Source organism: Schistocerca cancellata, chromosome 7, assembly GCF_023864275.1.
Source record: "Schistocerca cancellata isolate TAMUIC-IGC-003103 chromosome 7, iqSchCanc2.1, whole genome shotgun sequence".
Lineage (NCBI taxonomy): Eukaryota > Metazoa > Arthropoda > Insecta > Orthoptera > Acrididae > Schistocerca > Schistocerca cancellata.
The window spans coordinates 84,645,275-84,673,101 of NC_064632.1; positions in this window are offsets into that span (position 1 = coordinate 84,645,275).

The window sequence follows — 27,827 nt, forward strand, 5'->3', positions numbered from 1 at the left end:
TGGATAGGAATATCTGTCACAATGTCTGGTGTGGTTTGATCATGTGAGTAAGATGAATGAAGACAGGATATCAGATGGGATACTAATATAGATACCATCCCGACGAAAGAAAAGGGATCGCTCACCGACGCAAAATTATATGGCAGAGAGAATGGAAGCAATGACTATGATCACTGAGGGCAGTCAAGACAGAAGATGAGGGGGACTGAACCGCAGAAGCGTCACCAGCCCTATATATTCCGGAAGAATCCCTGTCCAAAATCTTTCTACATCTTTTTACCAAGGGAGGAAGAAGGTGGTAAGACGCAGAACTCACATTCTGGAGCAAGCAGCCTACTCACGCCATATGAAATTCATATGCTTTCTATTGCGTGCCAGTCTAGTCCGCTGTAACTAGCTGTGACGTCACGAATGACGCGCAATACCTTAAAAATAAAGTAAACAATCCGAAAAGCTGATAGTATGTCAGAAATGACGCTAAGATGATAATGCGTTAAGTTTCAGTTTAGTAAAATAAACAATTTTTTGAAATTTGGACGTTTACGTAAAAATCATCGGCGCAACAGGAAGGAGCTAGAAACTTCAAAATTTATATTTGGATTCCTTTTTCATTGTATTTAATGAAAACAGCATGCTGGATCTCACAAAGTAATATTTTGGTTGAAATTCATGATTTTCTGTTTTTGTGTCCTAAATGTACAGAAGCAAGATAGATTAAGTAAGTGATTAGATAAAGCTAGGATGTTTAGATTTAGGTAGAATGGAAATACACTATAAAACAAAGATGTGAGAAGTTCCCAAAAGGTAGTTATAAAACTATAGCTTTAGCGTCTCTCCAAAGGGCAAGTTCAGAGCTCATCTATTGCGTGCAGTACGACTAAAATAATTATCTCGCCAAAAGTATTTAACCTAGCCACATTAGAATTTTATTATACCCTCCTGGAAATTGAAATAAGAACACCGTGAATTCATTGTCCCAGGAAGGGGAAACTTTATTGACACATTCCTGGGGTCAGATACATCACATGATCACACTGACAGAACCACAGGCACGTAGACACAGGCAACAGAGCATGCACAATGTCGGCACTAGTACAGTGTATATCCACCTTTCGCAGCAATGCAGGCTGCTATTCTCCCATGGAGACGATCGTAGAGATGCTGGATGTAGTCCTGTGGAACGGCTTGCCATGCCATTTCCACCTGGCGCCTCGGTTGGACCAGCGTTCGTGCTGGACGTGCAGACCGCGTGAGACGACGCTTCATCCAGTCCCAAACATGCTCAATGGGGGACAGATCCGGAGATCTTGCTGGCCAGGGTAGTTGACTTACACCTTCTCGAGCACGTTGGGTGGCACGGGATACATGCGGACGTGCATTGTCCTGTTGGAACAGCAAGTTCCCTTGCCGGTCTAGGAATGGTAGAACGATGGGTTCGATGACGGTTTGGATGTACCGTGCACTATTCAGTGTCCCCTCGACGATCACCAGTGGTGTACGGCCAGTGTAGGAGATCGCTCCCCACACCATGATGCCGGGTGTTGGCCCTGTGTGCCTCGGTCGTATGCAGTCCTGATTGTGGCGCTCACCTGCACGGCGCCAAACACGCATACGACCATCATTGGCACCAAGGCAGAAGCGACTCTCATCGCTGAAGACGACACGTCTCCATTCGTCCCTCCATTCACGCCTGTCGCGACACCACTGGAGGCGGGCTGCACGATGTTGGGGCGTGAGCGGAAGACGGCCTAACGGTGTGCGGGACCGTAGCCCAGCTTCATGGAGACGGTTGCGAATGGTCCTCGCCGATACCCCAGGAGCAACAGTGTCCCTAATTTGCTGGGAAGTGGCGGTGCGGTCCCCTACGGCACTGCGTAGGATCCTACGATCTTGGCGTGCATCCGTGCGTCGCTGCGGTCCGGTCCCAGGTCGACGGGCACGTGCACCTTCCGCCGACCACTGGCGACAACATCGATGTACTGTGGAGACCTCACGCCCCACGTGTTGAGCAATTCGGCGGTACGTCCACCCGGCCTCCCGCATGCCCACTATACGCCCTCGCTCAAAGTCCGTCAACTGCACATACGGCTCACGTCCACGCTGTCGCGGCATGCTACCAGTGTTAAAGACTGCGATGGAGCTCCGTATGCCACGGCAAACTGGCTGACACTGACGGCGGCGGTGCACAAATGCTGCGCAGCTAGCGCCATTCGACGGCCAACACCGCGGTTCCTGGTGTGTCCGCTGTGCCGTGCGTGTGATCATTGCTTGTACAGCCCTCTCGCAGTGTCCGGAGCAAGTATGGTGGGTCTGACACACCGGTGTCAATGTGTTCTTTTTTCCATTTCCAGGAGTGTACATACTTACCTGTGTACTGATTGCACAATTAAATCTATAACTTCATTGACCTCCAGCGAATATATATAAGACCGTGCGAGCTAGAGTAAGGCCCCAGTTCTCTTCTAGATTAGTATCAGCGTGCACTCAGTGTCGGAAGCCGCGTCGCGGCTGTGCAGTTGCAAGGAACAGCCTTGGATGCCATATTACGTAACTCGATATGCACTTAACAATGAGTCGCATTGGGGTAAAGTATTAATTGCAGAATGACTTCATGATTTATTCTCAGTTTGCGTATGTCGTATTTTCACGTGTCGCCGCAGGACAGCCTTTCTACCATTACTAGCGTGACGTTTGATGAGTATTACCATCAAATTTTGGTGAGCATTCACTTTGAACATTTACATCGATAACGATTATTAAACAGCTACGTTATCTAGGGATAATAGGATCCACACAATAGACTCTTAACAGCTCTGATAGTACAACAGCTGATATGGGTAATCATTGGTCTGGAATTTTACGCTTTGTAGCTTTCAGAATATAGTGATAATTGTTATAGTAAACTGCATTTTCTGTGAATCCCAGACATCATCCTAAATCCTCAAAGTAATGAACTTCACCCTAAATCCTCAGAGTAATGAACTTCAATAATCAATGCTTATGCGCTCTCCAACTTCCATGTACTTAATTTTATTTATCTGACAAATCCTATTCTCAGGGCTATATTTTATTTGGACTAATGGAGCTATGGAGATGTTTGTAAAAATGGCAATGACATATCACTCCATGTTAATGTAATACTGCCGCCTTCTGAAGAAGATAGATTTAAATCTATCGAAACCTAGGTAAAGATTACTTTATCCTTTGCAAGTGGTCGGCTGTTTTTAATCTAATTACGCAGAACCGTTGCTGTTGCGCAGCTATGTTTAAAATAATCAATAATTTTTGTTCTCCATCAGAGTGGGCACAGTGAACTTTAATTGCAGGCATCACGTTTTTGCTGATCACTTTCTGGTTGCCAACATTGTAGTTAGAGTGCCTCTGTTGAGAACGGCAATACAAAAGAAACAAATAACAGAAATAATTTATTTCCACCCGCCGCCCCACAACATGTAATAGTAACATCGGGCACATCACAAGGGAGTGCTACAGCGACATTCCTGCAGGTGACGGCGAGATGCTGCTCGCGGACGATGATGTTGTAGATGTGAAAGTCCCATCTCAACAATGTTTAAGCGAAATGCTGTAATGCATACAGAATATCCACAGATGGTGCAGGAACTGGCAGTAGGCCCACAAAAAAAATGTAACGTACTAGGTGACTAATGATTTGTCCGGCGCCTTTTAACATATGTTGTTGTGATCTTCAGTCCTGAGACTGGTTTGATGCAGCTCTCCATGCTACTCTATCCTGTGCAACCTGCTTCATCTCCCAGTACCTACTGCAACCTACATCCTTCTGAATCTGCTTGGTGTATTCATCTCTTGGTCTCCATCTACGATTTTTACCCTCCAAGCTGACCTCCAGTGCTAAATTGGTGATCCCTTGATGCCTCAGAACATGTTCTACCAACCTATCCCTTCTTCTAGTTAAGTTGTGCCACAAACTTCTCTTCTCCCCAATCCTACTCAATACCTCCTCATTAGTTATGTGATCTACCCATCTAACTTCAGCATTCTTCTGTAGCACCAAATTTCGAAAGCTTCTATTCTCTTCTTGTCCAAACTATTTATCGTCCATGTTTCACTTCCATACATGGCTACACTCCATACAAATACCCTCAGAAACGACTTCCTGACACTTAAATCTATACTCGATGTTAACAAATTTCTCTTCTTCAGAAACGCTTTCCTAGCCATTGTCAGTCTACATTTCATATCCTCTCTATTTCGACCATCATCAGTTATTTTGCTCCCCAAATAGCAAAACTCCTTTACTACTTTAAGTGTCTCATTTCCTAATCTAATACCCCCAGCATCTCCCGACTAAATTCGACTACATTCCATTATCCTCGTTTTGCTTTTGTTGATGTTCATCTTATATCCCCCTTTCAAGACGCTATCCATTCCGTTCAACTGCTCTTCCAAGTCCTTTCCTATCTCTGATAGAATTACAATGTCATCGGCGAACCTCAAGGTTTTTATTTCTTCTCCATGGATTTTAATACCTACTTCGAATTTTTCTTTTGCTTCCTTTACTGCTTGCTTAATATACAGATTGAATAACATCGGGGAGAGGCTACAACCCTGTCTCAGTTCCTTCCCAACCACTGCTTCCCTTTCATGCCCCTCAACTCTTATAACAGCCATTTGGTTTTTGTACAAATTGTAAATAGCCTTTCGTTCCCTGTATTTTACCCCTGCCACATTCAGAATCTGAAAAAGAGTATTCCAGTCAACATTGTCAAAAGCTTTCTCTAAGTCTACAAACGCTAGAAACGTAGGTTTGCCTTTCCTTAATCTAGCTTCCAAGATAAGTCGTAGGGTCAGTATTGCCTCACGTGTTCCAATATTTCTACGGAATCCAAACTGATCTTCCCCGAGGTCGGCTTCTACTAGTTTTTCCATTCGTCTGTACAGAATTCGCGTTAGTATTTTGCAGCCGTAACTTATTAAACTGATAGTTCGGTAATTTTCACATCTGTCAACACCTGCTTTCTTTGGGATTGGAATTATTATATTCTTCTTGAAGTCTGAGGGTATTTCGCCTGTCTCGTACATCTTGCTCACCAGATGGTAGAGTTTTGTCAGGACTGGCTCTTCCAAAGCTGTCAGTAGTTCTAATGGAATGTTATCTACTCCCGGGGCCTTGTTTCGACTCAGGTCTTTCAGTGCTCTGTCAAACTCTTCACGCAGTATCATTTCTCCCATTTCATCTTCATCTACATCCTCTTCCATTTCCATAATATTGTCCTCAAATACATCGCCATTGTATAGACCCTCTATATACTCCTTCCACCTTTCTGCTTTCCCTTCTTTGCTTAGAACTGGGTTTCCATCTGAGCTCTTGATATTCGTGCAAGTGGTTCTCTTTTCTCCAAAGGTATATGCAGAAGGAAATGGAGCAATTTCTCAGCAGCGAAGAGTATAAGATGCACCTGACAGGAACTTGATGCACATCGATTTCGAAGATTTCTGAAGGCCTTGGATTGCAGAGTGTAGTGGACTGACAAGACAGCCAGTCCACAGTGACGGGTAACCGAAAGGCACGCATTTACTCACGTAAGCTTGCGTTAAGTCTGAAACAGGATATGTAATGAATGCTATAAAGAAAAGTACGTAGCTGCTGGAATACTTAACTTTATTCCATCATTTGTTTACAACATTCTTGATGATACAAGTGAGACTCTCTATAGAAATGGTTAATGGCGCCTTGCTAGGTCGTAGCCATGGACTTAGCTGAAGGCTATTCTATCTCTCGGCTAATGAGAGAAAGGCTGCGTCAGTGTAGTCGCTAGCAAAGTCGTCCGTACAATTGGGGCGAGTCCTAGTACGTCTCTCTAGACCTGCCGTGTGGTGACGCTCGGTCTGCAATTACTGACAGTGGCGACACGCGGGTCCGACATGTACTAACGGACCGCGGCCGATTTAAAGCTACCACCTAGCAAGTGTGGTGTCTGGCGGTGACACCACACAGAGGATGCCCTGTACCGTATTAGATGGTATTGGTTTACCTCTATACCATGAGATCATTTACATCAGCCAGTGGTTTACAACAAGTGACCCAGAAGGATCTGCAACAGCACGAGTGCGTGCTCGCAGCCCTGAGGAGCAGAGCCCGCTGTAAGGAGGAACGGGTCTCGTCCGGCAGGACCCGCGGCCAGTGTGAAATGAGACGGGCGCCGCCGCATTCTTTATTCAGAGCGCGGCGGGCCGCGGACGCGTGCAGCCACGCACGTACGCACGGTATTGCGTGCGGCTCGCGCCGTCCCGCGAGATGGAGCTGGTGGGCGGGGCCGCGGGGGAGATGAAGAAACCACTGCAGACCGCAGCTGCGCTTGTGCGCCGCCAAAAACCCGCCCTGCCCTGCCAAAAATGGGAAAGAGGTCGTAAAAGCGGCGCCTCTCTTCTTCTGCGAGAGTGATATATCCCCGTCAGAAAGGAGGCACCGGCCGAGATGGCGCGCCTAGTGAAAACTTGATGCGTGGCCTGGGGCGAGTTGCGCCGGGGAGCACGGCAGCGGTTAAATATGGCGACGTGACGTCGCGACGACAGCCCGGGGGCTCCAGCGGGCAACGGCGAGGGCGGGGGGAGGGGGCAGCTCGCAGATCCTGCCTGCCTGTTCGTAATTACCTCTCGGCTATCTGCTGCTCGTTCTGTATAAGTTCCCAGATAGGAGGAAGTTCCACTCCATGTGACCAAGCGTCCCCTCACACCATCAGAATGTAAGGCACGAGGTCAGGCTATGCAGCCTAGGGCGCTGACCGCTAACACACATCTCTCATTACTGTAGATGTATTCTCTTTTTCAGAATGAGTCATTGTTGGTAATGGAGTGATTAAGACTGGTCCATTACTACGTAGTCTTCACACCATATAATGTTTTCATGTAGCTCTCACGATCCGACGTTACTTGAATACTATACTACTGGTCATTAAAATTCCTACACCACGAAGATGACGTGCTACAAACGCGAAATTTAACCGACAGGAAGAAAATGCTGTGATATGCAAACGATTAGCTTTTCGAGCATTCACACAGCGTTGGCGCCGGTGGCGACACCTACAACTTACTGACATGAGGAAAGTTTCCAACCGATTTCTCATACACAAACAGCAGTTGACCGGCGTTGCCTGGTGAAACGTTGTTGTGATACCTCGTGTAAGGAGCAGAAATGCGTACCATCAGGTTTCCGACTTTGATAAAGGTCGGATTGTGACCTATCGCGATTGCGGTTTATTGTACCGCGACATTGCTGCTCGCGTTGGTCGAGATCCAATTAGCAGAATATGGAATCGGTGGGTGCAGGAGGATAATACAGAACGCCGTGCTGGATCCCAACGGCCTCGTATCACTAGCAGTCGAGATGACAGGCATCTTACACGCATGGCTGTAACGGATTGTACAGCCACGTCTCGATCCCTGAGTCAACAGATGGGGACGTTTGCAAGACAACAATCATCTGTACGAACAATTTGACGACGTCTGCAGCAGCATGGACTATCAGCTCCGAGACGATGGCTGCGGTTACCCTTGATGCAGCATCACAGACAGGAGCGCCTGCAATGGTGTACTCAACGACGAACCTGGTGCACGAATGGCAAAACGTCATTTTTTCGGATGAATCCAGGTTCTGTTTACAGCATCATGATGGTCACATCCGTGTTTGGCGACATCGCGGTGAACGCACATTGATTCACTGCCCAGGCGTATCAAGGCAGATGTGTTACGACCCGTGGCTCTACCCATCATTCGATTCCTGCGAAACCCTACATTTCAGCAGGATAGTCCACGACCGCGTGTTGCAGGTCCTGTACGAGCCTTTCTGGATACAGAAAATGTTCGACCGCTGCTCTGGCCAGCACATTCTCCAGATCTCTCACCAATTGAAAACGTCTGGTCAATGGTGGCCGAGCAAGTGGCTCGTCACAATACGCCAGTCACTACTCTTGATGAACTGTGGTATCGTGTTGAAGCTGATGGGCAGCTGTACCTGTACACGCCATCCAAGCTCTGTTTCACTTAATGCCCAGGCGTATCAAGGCCGTTATTACGGCCAGAGGTGGTTATTCTAGGTATTGATTTCTCAGGATCTATGCACCCAAATTGCGTGAAAATGCAATCACATGTCAGTTCTAGCATATTATATTTGTCCAATGAATACCCGTTGATCATCTGCATTTCTTCTTGGTGTGGCAATTTTAATGGCTAGTAGTGTATGATAAATACAGGGTGCACCAAAAAGAATAGTCTAGTTTTAAAAAATTATGACCGTTATGTTTTTTGAGATTTGTGCCTGAACAGGCTACTGTTGGAAACTGTCGAGTTTCACATTGTTCCAGCAAGGTAGCAGCAGTCTGTGCCGACTTCAGTTCTAGTAAAAATGGTGTCGGGACAACAGAAAGCGTTCTGTGTTCTACGTTTTGGACAGTGCGGGTCGGTAAAACTGCTCAGCGTGGCTTTCGTACTAGGTCTGGTGCGGATCCTCCTACAGCACAGAGCATTAGACGATGGCTTGAACAACTCCGAGAAACAGGTTGTTTGTGCAGAGGCAAGTCGCCTGGCTGTCCCCGAGTGTCTGACACAGACGTCGAACGCATACGCTGTAGTTTCACAAGGAGTCCGCAGAAATCCGTTCGCCGCGCAGTTCGACAGCTCAACATGCCCCCTGATGTGCGTCTGGCGTGTGCGTTTACACATGTAACCATTCAAAATTCAACTACTGCAAGCTCCTCGTGAAGGTGACAAATAATAACGTGTGGAGTTCTGTAATTTCGTTCTTGGCAGGATGGAAAATGGCGGGTTTCTTACACACTTAGTGTTTAGTGACGAGGCAACATTCCATTTAAATGGTAAGGTGAACTGTCATAATGTGAGAATATGGGGTAAGGAACAACCACATAAAGTTGTACAACATGATAGGGACTCTATAAAATTTAACTATATGGGATATTGTCAAACACAAGGCAGGGCAGCCAGTACAAGATACAGTTACAGTATTACAAGTAAAGTAAATGACAATGCTGTGACTGATAATTCACAATTTGTGAACACTATTAACAGTCACTTTCTATATATCGCAGCAAAAAAGAATTAAGTAGTTCAGCTAAAGAAGGAAGAGCATATAGGTATATTTCAAAACTCGTTCCATAAAACGTGAGGAAACTAGAAGTAACATCAACATACTTTACTAAAGTAATAAAATTATAAAATTTCGAAAAATAAAAGCTCATGTGGTGTTAATGAAATGTCAAACAGAATTTCGAAAAGCTGTTCTAATTTAACAAGTATGGCGTTAGTGGTGTATCTTATGCGTCACTGGCATAGGTAATTTTTCTATACAGATTGAAGTATGTAATTGCTAAACCTCTTCATAAGAAACGTTACTTAATTAATCATTATATATTTTCCCAAATATTCGAACTAATACTGTGCTCAGGAGTAGTCTCACATTTAAGTAGGAACAACATACTTAGCACACTATAGTTTCGATTCCAGAAGCATTGCTCGACTGAGAATGCTATTTATACATTCCCTCATTAAAAAACACAAACCTTAAATAATGAAACATCACCAGCCGGTATTTTTTGTGATATTTCCAAGGCGTTTGATTGTACAGATGATGTTACTCTCTTAGAAAAACTCAAATTTTATACAATTGATGGTTTTATACTAAATTGGTTCGAATCACACTTAAACAGAATACAAAATGTTGTGCTGAATAATTCAATGTTTGAAGGGTACAACATTTTAGTGACTGGGGAGAAATCACGAAGGGTGCTCCTAAGAGTTCAATTTTTGGTCAACCACAATTCGTTATACATGTTAACATTAAACGAGCACAATTTGTATATTTTGCACACGTTACTGGGGTTATAAAAATACAATTAGAGAGAAAGTCATTTAAATTATGTTTTTAAAAAAATTACTAAGTTATTCTCTGAAAATGGACTCTCCCTTAATTTGGAGGAAACACACTATGTTGAATTCTGTACAATAAATAAGGACAAACCAACAACTGAAGAAGCACATGAACAGTAGTGGTAAACAGGTTAGAATGCTCCAAATTTTTTTGTATACATATTGATGATAACATGAACTGGAAGGAGCTGTTCGTTTCGTATAGTTACTCTTCTTGGAAACAAACGAATCAACCTCCTGACATATTTTACCTTCTTCCATTCACAAATGACTTATTGTGTATTTTATTGACTAACTGATCGCTTACAAAGAAAGTACTGATTGCACAAAACCGAACAATATCAATAATATGTGGTGTTTAACCACGGTCGTCAGGCGGGCACCTCTTCAAGATATTAAGCATTTTAACCGCGCCATCAGAATAGATATGTTCTAAGATGAAATTCGTCTTACATAATCCATCACGATTTGGGAAGAACAGTGACGTCTATACCTCCAACCCTAGAGCAAAACACATTGTTACTAGTTATAAAAGCTGTCTGTCAGGAGATCGATGTACAGGAAATTATATATATACGTATATGGTAAGGCATTTAAACTGTTAAACTTTGTAGGATTATTTGGTAAAATACACATCGGATTAAAAAAGTGGTAATAAACGTTCTACACCTCGAAGAGGGACATCCATTAACGTTACGTTCGCGCCCCCACCACCACCCCCTCCGGCACCTCCGGGGGCGGAAGGGCGTATGACTGAAATCTCAAGTAGGAAACCCTATTTTTTTTTTTTTTTTTTTTTTTGCAGGTTTGGATTCTCCGTAAGAGAATATATAACTTTTGTATGAAACATTTCCTTCGTTTCGTGATAGATGGCGCTCTAATCGTCAAACATGCAAATGAGGTGACAATGGCTGCAAAACGGTACTATCTCAGACAAATATACATCCGATTAAGACAATCGAAGTACTTTTTTGGTAAAGTTATCGTGTGACACGTCCCACAATCTAATGAAGCACAGACCATGATCATGCGCTTAGTCCGCGGTCAGACTGTGCATGTTACTTCAATGATTCGGACAATCCACGCCTCATAATAATGGTTCCGCAATGTCATCGATTGCAGGGAGGGTCGATATCATTACCGCGTACTTAGAGGCTCATAGAAACGTTGACGAAGCTCCTCAAATGTATGCTACTCTGTTCCGCGGTAGGAATGTTCCGTCTACAGCGACGTTTCGCGGTATTGTCCACCAGTTCACTGAAACGGGAAGAAAGAGTCCGACCGCGGCCCGTGACATACGAAAATAATACGGTGAATGTTTCGGCGGCGGTGGCTGCAAATCCTCATATTAGTTCTCGGAGCATTGCGCGAGGTTCGGAATTTCTCAAAGAATTGTTCTACAAATACAGCAAGCACACTAACGGCATCTATTTCGTTTATCGCTGAATCAAGAACTGTATGGTTGACGATTTTCACAATCGCCTGAATTTCTGCAACTCGATACAGGAACAACTGGCAGTCACTGACGATTTCATTTCACAGATACTTTCCTGCGATGAATCAAATTTTACGAACCGTGGTCAAGTGAATCGATATAATATGCATTACTGGTCAGTGGAAGTTGAACATCAACGCCCATGGAGTGTCAGTGTATGGAGCGGTATTTTCGATACGCAGGTACTTCATACGACAAACGAAAATAATACGGTGAATGTTTCGGCGGCGGTGGCTGCAAATCCTCATATTAGTTCTCGGAGCATTGCGCGAGGTTCGGAATTTCTCAAAGAATTGTTCTACAAATACAGCAAGCACACTAACGGCATCTATTTCGTTTATCGCTGAATCAAGAACTGTATGGTTGACGATTTTCACAATCGCCTGAATTTCTGCAACTCGATACAGGAACAACTGGCAGTCACTGACGATTTCATTTCACAGATACTTTCCTGCGATGAATCAAATTTTACGAACCGTGGTCAAGTGAATCGATATAATATGCATTACTGGTCAGTGGAAGTTGAACATCAACGCCCATGGAGTGTCAGTGTATGGAGCGGTATTTTCGATACGCAGGTACTTCATACAAGTAGAAGGTGATCTCATTCGTCAGATGTACAGCGACATTATGGATAATGTTTTACCCATAGTAATGGACAAGTTCTGTATCGAAACTATCTGGGTCGTTGGATTTGACGAGGAGGTCCTCAAATGTGGCACGCACGTTCATCCGATTTGACGTATGCCGATTTTGCCCTGTGGGGATGGCTAAAAGAGAGAGTTTACATGGACGTACCAACAACACCGAAGATATACGGCAGCGAGTTCGTAATGAATGCGCAGACATTAGCGTAAAGACACTAATACATGTCGGATTGTCATTCAGACACAGAGTTGCACTGTGCATTAGAAACAATGGACAACGTTTTGAATATTTGCTGCACTAAAACACTTGTGAGAGACAAATCGGTTCACAGTAATCAAGAACACAGAGTTAGTGAGAGGCAAGGGGCCTCACAGTAATCAAGCACCCCGAGATAGTGAGAGGCAAGGGGCCTCACAGTAATCAAGAACCCCGAGTTAGTGACAGGCATGGGGCCTCACAGTAATCAAGTACCCCGAGTTAGTGACAGGCAAGGGGACTCACAGTAGTCAAGCACTCCAAAGGAACACATTACTGATACGTCCACGACGTTGTTCCTGGGTAACGCTAAATGTAGTCTAAGAAAGCATTGCGCGAGGGTAAACGGTGTCACATGATAACATTTTCCCAAATATCAAATAATGTACTTTGATTTTCCTAATCAGGTCTGTACTTTTGTGAGATATTACCGTTCTGTAACAACTGTCACCCCATATTCATGTGTGACGATTATAGCGCCATCTATCATGAAACGAAAGAAATGTCTCACACAAAAGCTACATTTTTTTTTCCACGGAGAATCCAAATCTGCACCCCCGAGGGTGGTGCAGGGGGCCGAGCGTTATATTAATGGATGTCCATCTTCGAGGTGAACAACGTTTATTACCACTTTTCTTTTACTCCGATGTGTATTTCGCCATATATTCCTACAAACTGTTTCAAATGAATCACCCTGAATATATATATATACATATGTGTGTGTGTAATAAAACCTATTTTTATGTATACTTGCATGAATAGGACTAAAAATGTGTTCATAAATGTTAACACTTATCATGTATACATATACAGGATGATTAGAATTAAAGTTAAACTTTCAAACCGCTGTGGAAATAACACTACTCGTCAGAATGACGTCAAATTGCAATGGAATATTATCGAGAAGGGGCAAAACGTATGCCAGAAGAAAAATGTTGTTGTTGTGGTCTTCAGTCCTGAGACTGGTTTGATGCAGCTCTCCATGCTACAATATCCTGTGCCAGCTTCTTCATCTCCCAGTACCTACTGCAACCTACATCCTTCTGAATCTGCTTAGTGTATTCATCTCTTGGTCTCCCCCTACGATTTTTACCCTCCACGCTGCCCTCCAATACTAAATTGGTATTCCCTTGATGCCTCAGAACATGTCCTACCAACCGATCCCTTCTTCTGGTCAAGTTGTGCCACAAACTTCTATTCTCCCCAGTCCTATTCAATACTTCCTCATTAGTTATGTGATCTACCCATCTAATCTTCAGCATTCTTCTGTAGCACCACATTTCGAAAGCTTCTATGCTCTTCTTGTCCAAACTATTTATCGTCCATGTTTCACTTCCATACATGGCTACACTCCATACAACTACTTTCAGAAATGACTTCCTGACACTTAAATCTATACTCGATGTTAACAAATTTCTCTTCTTCAGAAACGCTTTCCTTGCCATTGCCAGTCTACAATTTATATCCTCTCTATTTCGACCATCATCAGTTATTTTGCTCCCCAAATAGCAAAACTCCTTTACTACTTTAAGTGTCTCATTTCCTAATCTAATTGCCTCAGAATCACCCGACTTAATTCGACTACATTCCATTATCCTCGTTTTGCTTTTGTTGATGTTCATCTTATATCCTCCTTTCAAGACATTGTCCATTCCATTCAACTGCTCTTCCAAGTCCTTTGCTGTCTCTGACAGAATTACAATGTCATCGGCGAACCTCAAAGTTTTTATTTCTTCTCCATGGATTTTAATACCTACTCCGAATTTTTCTTTTGTTTCCTTTACTGCTTGCTCAATATAGATTGAATAACATCGGGGATAGGCTACAACCCTGTCTTACTCCCTTCCCAACCACTGCTTCACTTTCATGTCCCTCGACTCTTATAACTGCCATCTGGTTTCTGTACAAATTGTAAATAGCCTTTCGCTCCCTGTATTTTACCCCTGCCACCTTTAGAATTTGAAAGAGAGTATTCCAGTCAACATTGTCAAAAGCTTTCTCTAAGTCTACAAATGCTAGAAACGTAGGTTTGCCTTTCCTTAATCTTTCTTCTAAGATAAATCGTAAGGTCAGTATTGCCTCACGTGTTCGCACATTTCTACGGAATCCAAACTGACCTTCCCGAGGTCGGCTTCTACTAGTTTTTCCATTCGTCTGTAAGAAGAAAAATAAATAGTTCAAAAAAATTGTTCAAATGGCTCTGAGCACTATGGGACTCAACTTCTGAGGCCATCAGTCCCCTAGAACGATTTAAACCTAACTAACCTAAGGACATCACACACATCCATGCCCAAGGCAGGATTCGAACGTGCGACCGTAGCGGTCGAGAGGTTCCAGACTGTAGCGCCTAGAACCACTCGGCCACTCCGGCCGGCAAATAAATAGTTACAAAATGTAGCAATAGATGGCGGTGTAAGCATCATAATTTAATAGTGGTCGACTACAAACGACAAATGAATCAGACAACAATTCCTAAGGTGTACGTTTGACATTAAACACACTGTACTACTCGGAGCGCATGGGTGTACAGGTGTGATACTGTTAGATACGTAAGCCCATCCATCACGGCAAGGTCATATCACATCGGATGGGAAAAATCGGTTTTTAATTGTCCTGGTTCAAAAACCGCAGAAAAAGAATCGTTCACATCGGTTTTTAATTGTCCTGAGGCCAAAAACCGCATAAAAAGCTTCAATCAAAATCAAATCGGATTATTAATTTCCGTGTGACTGGCGCCGTTTTCTGCAACAAGTTGAAACCGAGAAACAGCTTGTTCCACAACTGATCGAGGTGTTTCCCGGGAATGTGTTGCGCAATGCGTGCCTTCAATGCAGCTAAGTTTGTAGTCGGAACAGTGAACACAATATCTTTGAGATAGGCTCACAGCCAGAAGTCACGCGGATCCAGATCAGGTGATCGGGAGGGTCAGACTATAGGGAAATGGAAGCTGATACTTCTAGCACATACCAGTGACAGTACAGGTAGCAGGACCGGAAGTACCTGTCTCTTCGAAAAAATATGGCTCTGCTATAAAGGGTGCCGTAAACCCGCACCACACAGTGGCCTTTTCAGGATGAACTGATACAGGTTGATTTGTGTGTGGATTTTCCGTTGCCCACATTGAAATATTGGACAATTCTATGTATTGCCATATCCTGTCAGATGGAAGTGGCCTTCTTCTGTCCACAAAATCTTCCACGGCCTATCATTGTCCACTTGCATGCGAGCGAGAAATTCTAAAGCAAAAAGTCTCTCTTGCTGGCAGGTCAGTGGGAAGCAACTCGTGCACATGGGTAATTTTGAATGGATAGCAAAGATGGATGTTCCGTACGATTTTACGCGCATTGCTCACGGGTATGTCCAGTGTTCGGGCAATTCTCCGTGCACTACATGTTTGCACACCGCTACTCGTCTGCTTCTGCATCGCTGTGGCCACTGCTTCCACTGACGTCGAACCTATTCGTTTGTTCCCTCCACCAGGTTGCACACCGAATTTCCGAATCATTTTCTCCAGGGCCACGGCAGTCATCATACCTACGCCTTTTTTCAAACCCTTCAGTGTCCGGAACTTCTGCAGAGCGACATGTGCACAGTTGTTGAGTGGTACTTAAGTAAATAAATTAGTGAAATCAAAGTGAAGTAGAAATTAGAATATAAATGAAAAACTTGGTTTAGTTTAGAGAGTTACATACTGGCAAACAGCGGGCAGAACAGCAGAACAGAAGAGACAATGACCGTGAAGTCAGAAAGTTCCACATAAGCGGGCGCTGTCGATTCAGCCGTCAGGGCATTGCCCGACCGGCTCACGTGTTTCTCAGTTGTCGCATGTGAGCAAAGGCCCTCGCCTACATTCCAAGAGCGAATGACCGACGTTAAGAAGATTCTTCGAGAAGCTTTTCAACGTGACAGAAGAGGCAATGACTGGCTCACGTGTTTCTCAGTCGTCACATGCGATCAAAGGCCCTCGCCTACATTCCAAGAGCCAATGACCGACGTTAAGAAGATTCTTCGAGAAGCTCCTCAACGTGACAGAAGAGGCAATGACCATGAAGTCGTTCACCTCCAGTAAACTGAAGTGAATAAATACGCGAGACGCAGTGGGCCCGACAGACGAGAGACGAAGAAGTCGCAGTAGTTTTCAGTCAGTTTCGGTGCTGAAGACCGTCATGCAAGAAGAGACTGCATCATGCACAGACGCACCAAGTCCGCCGCTGTAATGGAATAGCACGCAGCAGCCGCGGCGCCAGAAGACAGATGTTAAAAGGTATTTGAAGTCTGATTTTTACCTACCCGGGTGACACGTGAGGACGGGAAGGAGACGGCCTCACATCAGCAGTCACCTGTGAGCTGGGATGAAGATCTGACAGCCGAAGACTGGCAAGCGGGAGTCCGTTGTTCGAGTCCGGGACACTGGCCTTCCCCCGCCGCACTCAACACACGCGGCCGCTTAGAGAAGAGAAACACTGGGACACCACATCCAAGGTATCACCAACCGATGCACGACTTCGCTCGCAGTAATTAAACGGGGGACCTCGCGCTGCGCGTCTCCAGTCAGCTGGGCGAGACGGCGACACGAGATACACATCGCTACGCGTAATCAGACGCCGCCGCCGCCGCCGCTGCCGCAGCAGAAGGCTACGCAAACGACGCAGCTGCCACTCTCCGAACCAGAACATCCAGTAAGATACAGTAGTACGAAACTTTCAATAAAAGTTATCTTATGTAAAAATGCTGTTTCATACTACCACATACCCGAGCCAAGGAAGAACCCACCCTGCCCACATGTTGTTAAGAAAGAAAAATTAATTTATCTAGTATTTTCACCCTGACATAATGCTTTAGAATGCTCATCCTGACAATTGACTTGCATTAAAAGAGAAAACCCAGTTACATTTAGTGACAGAAGTGTTACATTTAGTATCATAACTGTTACACAGTCATCATTCTAGTAACACAGCTTTACAAGCAGAGCGTGATCCTGCATTGAGACAGCCATGGCGAGAGTCGCAGACGGGAAAGGAGAGAAAGCCTTTTTCTTTTTTTTTTCTCTACTGGACGGGCTGGCAGCAGCGTAATATGCCGTTCTGCAGCCTACAGAAGAGTTAAAAACATAATGAGTATATAACAACAATAAAAACAGGCGACAAAACGGTGACTGTTTAAAACTGTAACATGGCGAAAAGTTGCGGAAGAGAAAATAAAAACAAAGGGTTGCTGATGCTGATTAAAAACATAGTAATTAGACAGGTACAATTAAAAAAAACATGGCGACACTCTCGTTTCTGTTAGCAAGAGTTAAAAAAACACACTTAGCGACAGTGTAGTGTCTGTTCGCAACACTTAAAAAAGGGGATGCACAACACTGAACACTCACTTAAACACTGCACAATAGACATGATGAGGGGATGGGGGGGGGCAGACCCTGACAGATGAGCGGGAAAAAAGGGGGAGGAGAGGAAAAGCAAAATGGGGTAGCCAATGGAGGGAGAGGGCACATAAAAAGAGGGGGCAAGGCGGACATAAGAAGGAGGGTGGAAGGCAGAGGAGGTGAAAGCTGAAGGACTCGAGGGAGAGAATGGAGTCAAAGACAGGGTAGGTGGGAAAAAAAGAGGATGGAAGGGGGAGGAGAGTGAGGTAGGGAGGGGATAGGGAAAGCCGTGTACTGGGCGTGTTTATACCAACTGCAATGGGTCATGTGCAAGACAGGTGTTTTCATTTACGTATTCTGACACTTACAGCGTCATCTATTGATCAATTCTCACACAACTTTTTTTCTTCTGTCATACAGTTTTCCCCTTCTCCGATAATATTCCATTGCAATTTGACGTCATTCTGACCAGTGGTGTTATTTGTACAGCGTTTTGGAGGTTTAACTTGAATTCTAATCACCCTGTACTATAAATTGATTCGTTCCACATTATTTTGATGAATGATCTATAGAAGATGTAACTGACTAACTCTCCACGTTAGAGTAATCCTGTGCAACTGTCTTCATATTTGCATAACTACTGCAAGCCACATTCATTTCAACGTCCTTACGGTGTTCCAGCCTTGGTTTCCCTCTTCAGGTTTCTCCCTCTCCTACCCTGATTCTTCAATTATAAAACTGTCGCCGGCCGGAGTGGCCGTGAGGTTCTAGGCGCTGTAGTCTGGAACCGAGCGACCGCTACGGTCGCAGGTTCGAATCCTGCTTCGGGCATGGATGTGTGTGATGTCCTTAGGTTAGTTAGGTTTAATTAGTTCTAAGTTCTAGGCGACTGATTACCTCAGAAGTTAAGTCGAATAGTGCTCAGAGCCATTTGAACCATAAAACTGTCAAGTTTTTAATGCCTCACAATGTGCTCTATCAACCGACACCTGCTTTTAGTTGCGCTGCTAATTTCTTTATTCCCCTTTTCGATTCAGTGCCTCATCATTAGTTATTCGACCTACCCATTCAGTTTTCAACATTACTATAGCGTCACATTTCAAAAGTTTCTGTTCTCTTTTTGTCTGAACTTCTATTTACTTTCTGCTTATCACATCGATAAAAATGCACTCTAAGACAAAAACGCGACGCGCCACGAAGGAAGTATCCGAATGAGACGCAAATCATTAGATGTGATGTACATTTACAGACAAACAAGTGACTACAATTTCAGAAAGACTGGACTGGATGAGTTATTCAAGAAAAAGACTTCACAAATTGATCAACTCAGTAATGCAATGGGCCACCTCTGGTCTTTACGTAAGTATGTATTTGGTTTTGCATTGATTGATAGAGTCGTTGGATGTCTTCCTGAGGGACAGTGTGCAAACTCTGTCCAAGTGGCGTGTTAAATCGTCTTAATCCCGAGATCGTTGGAGGATAATACCCGAAATGCTCCAAACGTACTCAATTGGGGAGAGATCCTGCGACTTTGCTGGCCAAGGAAAGATTTGGCAAGCACGAAACAACTCTCGCCGTCTGCGAGCAGGCATTACTTTGCTGAAGTGTAAGCCCAGGATGGGTTGCCCTTAAGGAGAACAAAACGGGGCGTAGAATATAGTCGACGTAACTGATATGAAAAGAAATGGCACCCCTGATAGTCGGGCCATATGGCGGGCGAGAATCAGGTTGGTATCCCACCGTCTTTGGCATCTCCAGACACATCTGCGGCCTGGAATCTCACTACCTACAGTAGAAGTGTCCTCAGTGATGAGTCCTGCTTCGAACTGAGCCTCGATGACTAGCGAATACGTGTCTGGAGACACGCCGGAAAGCGGTGGGTACCAACCTAACGGTCGCCCTGTATACAGCCTGAAACCAGGAGTGATGGTGTGAGGTGGCATTTCTTTTGATTGTCGTCCACGGCATCCTTACAGCACAGTGGTACGTTGACGATATTCTGCGTCCCAGTTTGACGTCCTTAATGGGAAGCCATCCTGGGCTTCCATTTCAACAAGATAATGCCCGCCTGCACATGGCGAAAGATTCTACTGCTTGTCTTCGAGCTTGACAGACCCCACTTTTGGCAGGATCTCTCCCCATCTGAGAAAGGTTGGAGCATTTTGGGCAGGTTCCTCCAGCTATCTCGGGATTTTGCCGATGTAACGTGCCAATTGGACAGATTTCGGCACGTGGTTTCTCAGGAGGAAGTTCAGCATCTCTATCGGTCAATGCGAAGCCGAACAAATGCTTGCATAAGGGCCAGTGGTAGTCCAACTTGTGAAGCTCATTCTTTTAAATAAATCAAATGGCTCTCAGTACTATGGGACTTAACTTCTGAGGTCATCAGTCCCCTAGAACTTAGAACTACTTAAACCTAACTAACCTAACGACATCACAGACATCCATGCCCGAGGCAGGGTTCGAAAAAATGGCTCTGAGCACTATGGGACTTAACATCGATGGTCATCAGTCCCCTAGAACTTAGAACTACTTAAACCTAACTAACCTAAGGACGTCACACACATCCATGCCCGAGGCAGGATTCGAACCTGCGACCGTAGCAGTCCCGCGGTGCAGGGTTCGAACCTGCGACCGTAGCGGTCGCGCGGTTCCAGACTGTAGTGCCTAGAACCGCTCGGCCACTCCGGCTGGCCTTAAATAAATCAACCAATTTTTCTGAAACTGTAATGATTTGTTTGTCTATACTTCTACAGCACCTCTACCGCTCTCCGTCCCATTCTGATAATTCCTTCGTGGTTGCCTTCTTCTTGTCTTAGATTGTATAATTTCTAATTCTGTTTTTCGCACAGAAGTCTGCAGTTGACGTACACACTGAAACCCCTGGGCCATAGTTCTGTGGCTCACCGCTAGGGGATCCAAAATAAATTGGCGCAGCCCACTGATAAGTGGAGTTCCGTCTGACACGCATTCAAACAACCCCCACGAAACCGAGGCAACAGCGCAAATATTGCAGCCATGTCGGGCCACTCCACATGAGTTCTTTAGCCACGTAATCACTATGGAAGAGTGTTTCGTGTATCACTACGGCCTCGAGACAAAGGAGCAATGCAAGGAGTGGAACGTGTGGATTCGCCACTGCCGGAAAGGTGAACAACGAGCCATCATCAAGCAAGGTGATGTTGATACTTCTTTTTGGGGCTACCATGGCGTGGTGCTGTCCGCATCTGTAGCCGAGTGGTCAGCGGAACTGACTAACATGCGGACGAACCTGGATCGATTCCCACTACTGCCAGGGACTCTTCCTTTGTGGGAGGAATGGAACGGAGTGCACTCAGCCTCGTGACTCAACTGAGCAGCTACTTGACAGAGTAGTAACGGCTTCAGGTCACGGAAAGTGACAATGGCCGGGAGGGCGTTTTGCTGAGCACACGTCTCTCCATACCGCATCCCATGAGGCTACTGGCAAAGTATGACCCAGCGGTCGGTCGGTACCAGTGGAGCCATCATGGCCTGTGGACGGAGTATGGTGTGGTACTAGCTTTATGAACGTAAGGTACAAACCGTTACAGACGAGGATCCGAGAGGTTGTGAAGATGAACCATCGAAAATGAAACATCCAACCATGACAGTGAGAGGTGCGAAGTGCGAAGTGTGGTTTTTGCGGAATGTCACGGAGGAAGATCTACTCTCTGGTATTTCCACTACGCGACAATACTGTTGTTCCGCATGTGAGGCTGCTGTGAGGATGCTCAGGACTTTGTTTCACTAGTTGCTCTATCTCTTCATTCCAGATTTTTAAACCTTTCTTCTGGATAAGAATCTCATCAGCTGTTTTCAAAGCTTCATTTTTAATGTTTTGGCTTTCTTCTGACATAAAATCACTTGCACTTACTAAAGGTAATATGTCTGCTATTATTGTCGTAAAAGAACTATAATACTTTACATTTGCAGGGGGTACATATAGTATTTTTCCATACGATTAGGAATATTTTTCTGGCTCGTTTACCTCTATCCATCTCAGAAACGAAAAACGTGTGACACCACTGAACTCACTGACTGCAATCCTGTCATCCCACGGATATCCTCCCCATTCCACTCTTTTGTTCTAAGTCGTCCTGATCCAAAATTCTTCAAGCCAAAAACCTCATCCTTCGAAATTAAAAAAAAACCTAACCTGAACTCATTTGCTCGATGGGTTCTAAGCAATCAGTTACAATCAAACACTCAAATCTTGACTTACAAACCCTCATGTTGCGTGAAACCCAGTTGCGTCCCCATGTGTTCTAACTCTCCCCTCAGTCTGTCACGTCAAACCTCCTCAGCGCGCGCCTGTTCTAGCTGTTCTAGTCTATTGAGTTGATCCTGAAATTACAGCATGTTATGTTGAAAGAGAACAACATATCTGTTCAATAGGCATCTAAGAGAAGTTTGGTCCCACATCCCTAGTACTCAGATTTTCAGACTGCCTTTCAACTATCGATCGCATCTCTAGAAATGGCTTCCCCATTCGCCAACGTAAGCAGCTAGTAGGTATGTTTCGTGAAGGATTAAAATTACATAACCGGCAACAACATCGTCTCTAGATACAGAAATTTTTTCGACCTACTACGAAACCATTATGAAGTGAAATTAAGCCGAAAATGAGCTCCCAATTAATCTGTGAATAATGGGCAGTGATAATCACGAAAACCACCGGTACACGGTATCCAATCAAGAGTGATATGATTCGGTTGAACACTCAAATCTTTTTGTCAGTCTAGGATTGATTGCTTCATATGGTAAATTTTCGCATAATACAAGCTGGTTCTGATGAGAGATAAAACATTTTCGACTACAACACAAAGCTATTTCATATTATCTGCCTCTTTTCATGTCAGCCTTTTAGATATCAATTTTCAAGGTGTGATTCAAATTTTCATAATCGTTTCCTATTTAGATATTATCCCCAGTATTACTAAAATTTATTTGAAATCAGAACAAACCGTTATGCTCAGTGAAATAAAAGGTTTCATGGGGGATAATTTCAGTGTATAAATCCCAAGAAGCCGGCTACGACAGCACTGCTCAACTTAGTATTCGACACATTCTTTAAGAACTATTCAGAAGCAACTGATCCCAGTCAGCGTACAAGGTCAGTCTTGTTTAACCTAAAAGACGATATTCCAATTAGCACCCCTTCTATTCCCATGGCAACTTTTTTTCTATTATTATGTTACAAAGATGCTTTGGATGCGAACAAAACCTATATTCTATGTGGGTCCCAGAATCATATTTCCTCCACTGAATCCTGCTTAAAATTAGTGTCAATAACATTTGAATTTGTATAAATAGTAATTTGATTTAAAAAGGCATTACGTAATTCTGACATACGGCTTGGATGACGCCAACAATTGGCGTCGGCATCGATCTTTATAAAAGCGGCTGATTGAGCTAAGGGCGGCAGTTTTCAGTGAATCAAAACAGCTACTTGCTGAGAGAGTACTTTCGTTCGATAGTGTAAGATGAAACTGTGTATATTCGTTTCTGAGTACCAGTGTGGTGGTAACACTGATAGAAGTACATGGGCGTACCCAGCGAGGGGCAGGAGGGGGCAGTTTTCAGTGAATTAAAACAGCTACTGGCTGAGAGAGTACTTTCGTTCGATAGTGTAAGATGAAACTGTGTATATTCGTTTCTGAGTACCAGTGTGGTGGTAACACTGATAGAAGTACATGGGCGTACCCAGCGAGGGGCAGGAGGGGGCAGTTTTCAGTGAATTAAAACAGCTACTGGCTGAGAGAGTACTTTCGTTCGATAGTGTAAGATGAAACTGTGTATATTCGTTTCTGAGTACCAGTGTGGTGGTAACACTGATAGAAGTACATGGGCGTACCCAGCGAGGGGCAGGAGGGGGCAGTTTTCAGTGAATTAAAACAGCTACTGGCTGAGAGAGTACTTTCGTTCGATAGTGTAAGATGAAACTGTGTATATTCGTTTCTGAGTACCAGTATGGTGGTATCACTGATAGAAGTACATGGGCGTACCCAGCGAGGGGCAGGAGGGGGCAGCTGCCCCTCTCCCCCCCCCCCCCACCCCCACCCCCCACCTAGAAGATATTCGCAGTTTTTCACTAGTTTACTGTTTTATTTAATAAGAAATGCTGCATGTTTTCTCGGATTGTACAAGTGCATTCTTGTATTTAAAATGTTTATTAAAAGCATTTTTTCACTGGTTTACTGTTTTATTTAATAAGAAGTGCTGTATGTTGTCTCGAGTCCTTGTTTCCTGAGACTTGTATGACCTGCCCCCCCCCTCCCTCCCCCCCAGTTCAGATCCTGGGTACACCCTTGAGTACAGCCACTGTATATTCGTTTCTGAGTACCAGTGCGGTGGTAACGCTGATAGAAGTACAGCCAGTAAACGTTTTTATTTTGTGCTTGAGGCTAATCAGCTCATCGGACAAAAATTAGTCACCGGTAAGACATCAACAAGCATCATTTAATACCGTGTAATTTCGCCCCTGGACTTGATATGCGCCAGGGGTCGGTTAGGAAGGGATTCCACAAGGTTGTATAGGTGTGTCGTATCCAGATTAACCCACTCGCTGAGGATTTGATGGCGCAGTTCCACCAAATAGAGGGGATTCTGATGTCGGCGTTTTACTCGCCGTTCAGTATCCCAAGGATTTTCTACGGGACTCAAGTCAGGCTATTTTGTGAGCCAATATGGATTTAATAAGGAGGGGAGTGTTCAGAAAACCAGTAGCATATTCTTCCTGCCCCATGAACTTTGCAGTTGCCGTCTTGAAAAATAGGGCCATCAATAGCATACTCGTCGTGCACATGTTGACTGAAAAACAACACCTGATCATTCAGAGTGTTTAAATAAACATGTTAGTTTACTTTACTGATCCCCTCAATGATCGGGCCCACGTCCAGAACATTACAGAATCGCCACCAAATTGCTCCTGACCTCGCACGCATTCAAGATGAAATGCTTCATGTGACCTTCTGTGCATTCAAACACATTCATCATTTCAGTATAGTCAAAAACGTGATTCGTCAGACCACATTATGTTTCGCCAGTCAGCTACTGTCCACGTTCGACGATTACCAACCCCTTGAAGACACGCAGCCTTAAGTGCATGTGTGAGCAATGGGCTCTTGCAGAATGACCAATTGCAAACGTCCACTGCATGCAGTTCCCGTCGCAGTGTTCTCTAGCTAACTGGTGTGGATGGACCTTCATTCACGGCCTGCAGCGATTCCTGTCGAGTTTTGAAGCTATTTCGATTCACAACCCGTGAAACACATCTCCGGTCCGTGACAGTCAGAATCTTTTTTCGGTTACAGTTCTGACATGGTGTTACGTGGCGACGTGTGTTACACCACTGCTTGGTGACACGCTGAACAGTCCGCCGCGAAACACCAACAAATCCAGCAACTTCACAGACGTATGGCCACTGGCACGGCCGAACACGATTGATCCTTTTTTGCCTCTTTGTCATGTCTTTAGATTTACCTACATCTACATCTACATGGATACTTTGCAAATCACATTTAAGTGCCTGGCAGAGGGTACATCGAACCAACTTCACAATTCTCTATTATTCCAATCTCGTAAAGCGCGCGGAAAGGATGAACACCTATATCTTTCCGTACGAGCTCTGATTTCCCTTATTTTATGGTAGTGATCGTTCCTCCCTATGTAGGTCGATGTCAACAAAATATTTTCGCATTTGGAGGAGAAAGTTGGTGATTGGAATTTCGTGAGAAGATTCCGTCGCAACGAACAACGCCTTTCTTTTAATGATTTCCAGACCAAATTTTGTATCATTTCTGTGACACTCTCTCCAATATTTCGCGATAATACAAAACTTGCTGCCTTTCTTTGTACGTTTTCGATGTACTCCGTTAGTGCTATCTGGTAAGGATCCCATACCGCGAAGCAGTATTCTAAAGAGGACGGACAAGCGTAGTGTAGGCAGTCTTCTTAGTAGGTCTGTTACATTTTCTAAGTGTTCTGTCAATAAAACGCAGTCTTTGGTTAGCCTTCCCCACAACGTTTTCTATGTGTTCCTTCCAATTTAAATTGTTCGTAATTACTATACCTAGGTATTTAGCTGAATTTACGGCTTTTAGATTTTACTGATTTATCGTGTAACTGAAGTTTAACGCGTTCCTTTTAGCACTCTACTTCTACATCTACATCCTTACTCTGCAAGCCACCCAACGGTGTGTGGCGGAGGGCACTTTACGTGCCACTGTCATTACCTCCCTTTCCTGCTCCAGCCGCGTATGGTTCGCGGGAAGAACGACTGCCGGAAAGCCTCCGTGCGCGCTCGAATCTCTCACTGATGTGGATGACCTCACACTTTTCGTTATTTAAGGTCAACTGTCACTTTTCGCACCATTCCGATATTTCTTCTAATTCGTTTTGCAGTTTGTTTTGATCTTCTGATGACTTTATTAGTCGATAAACGACAGTGTCATCTGCAAACAACCGAAGACGGCTGCTCAGATTGTCTCCCAAATCGTTTATATAGATAAGGAACAGCAAAGGGTCTATAACACTACCTTGGGGAACGACAGAAATCATTTCTGTTTTACTCGATGACTTTCCGTCAGTTACTACGAACTGTGTTCTCTCTGACAGGAAATGACAGATCCAGTCACATAACTGAGACGATATTCCATAAGCACGCAATTTCACTACGACCCGCTTGTGTAGTACAGTGTCAAAAGCCTTCTGGAAATCCAGCAATACGGAATCGATCTGAAATCCCTTGTCAATGTCCGCATAAAAGATAAATGTCTCACTGACTCCTACTGCCTATGCTCACGTGCGGTCGGGGCATGTGAGCATACGGCCTCGATAGCTGCGCCAACTGTAAAGGTTTAACGATTCGTCTGTGCGTGCACTCTGGGTGACTAAATTTTTGTCCGATGAGGTTAATAATACACTGGCGTGACAAAAGTCATGGGATACCTCTCAGTATCGTTTCGGACCTCCGTTTGCCTGGCGTAGAGCAAGAGCTAAAAGTGGTGTACACTCAACAAGTCGTTGGAAGTCACCTGAAGAAATATTGAGTCACGTTCCCTCTATAGCCGCCCATATTTATGAATTCAAATCGGGCGATATGGATAGCCAAATAATTCGCTCGAACCCTCCACAATGTTCTTCAAATCTAACTGCGGCCCGATGACATGGCGCATTGTCCTGCATTAAAATTCCATAGTTGTTTTGCAACATCAAGTACAGGGTTATTACAAATGATTGAAGCGATTTCACAGCTCTACAATAACTTTATTATTTGAGATATTTTCACAATGCTTTTCACACACATACAAAAACTCAAAAAGTTTTTTCAGGCATTCACAAATGTTCGATATGTGCCCCTTTAGTGATTCGGCAGACATCAAGCCGATAATCAAGTTCCTCCCACACTCGGCGCAACATGTCCCCATCAATGAGTTCGAAAGCATTGTTGATGCGAGCTCGCAGTTCTGGCACGTTTCTTGGTAGAGGAGGTTTAAACACTGAATCTTTCACATCACTATGCGTGAAACTTGCCCGCACGCGTTCAACCGTTTCTTCGCTCACTGCAGGCCGACCCGTTGATTTCCCCTTACAGAGGCATCCAGAAGCTTTAAACTGCGCATACCATCGCCGAATGGAGTTAGCAGTTGGTGGATCTTTGTTGAACTTCGTCCTGAAGTGTCGTTGCACTGTTATGACTGACTGATGTGAGTGCATTTCAAGCACGACATACGCTTTCTCGGCTCCTGTCGCCATTTTGTCTCACTGCGCTCTCGAGCGCTCTGGCGGCAGAAACCTGAAGTGCGACTTCAGCCGAACAAAACTTTATGAGTTTCTCTACGTATCTGTAGTGTGTCGTGACCATATGTCAATAAATGGAGCTACAGTGAATTTATGAAATCGCTTCAATCATTTGTAATAGCCCTGTACATGAATGGCTGCATATGGTCTCCAAGCACCCGAACATATCCATTTCCAATGATCGGTTCAGTTGCACCAGAAGATCTAGTCCACTAAATATAAACGTAGGCCATACTATTATGGAACCACCACCAACTTCCACAGTGAATTGCTGTCAACTTGGGTCCGTGGCTTCGTGGGGTCTGCCCTACCATCAGT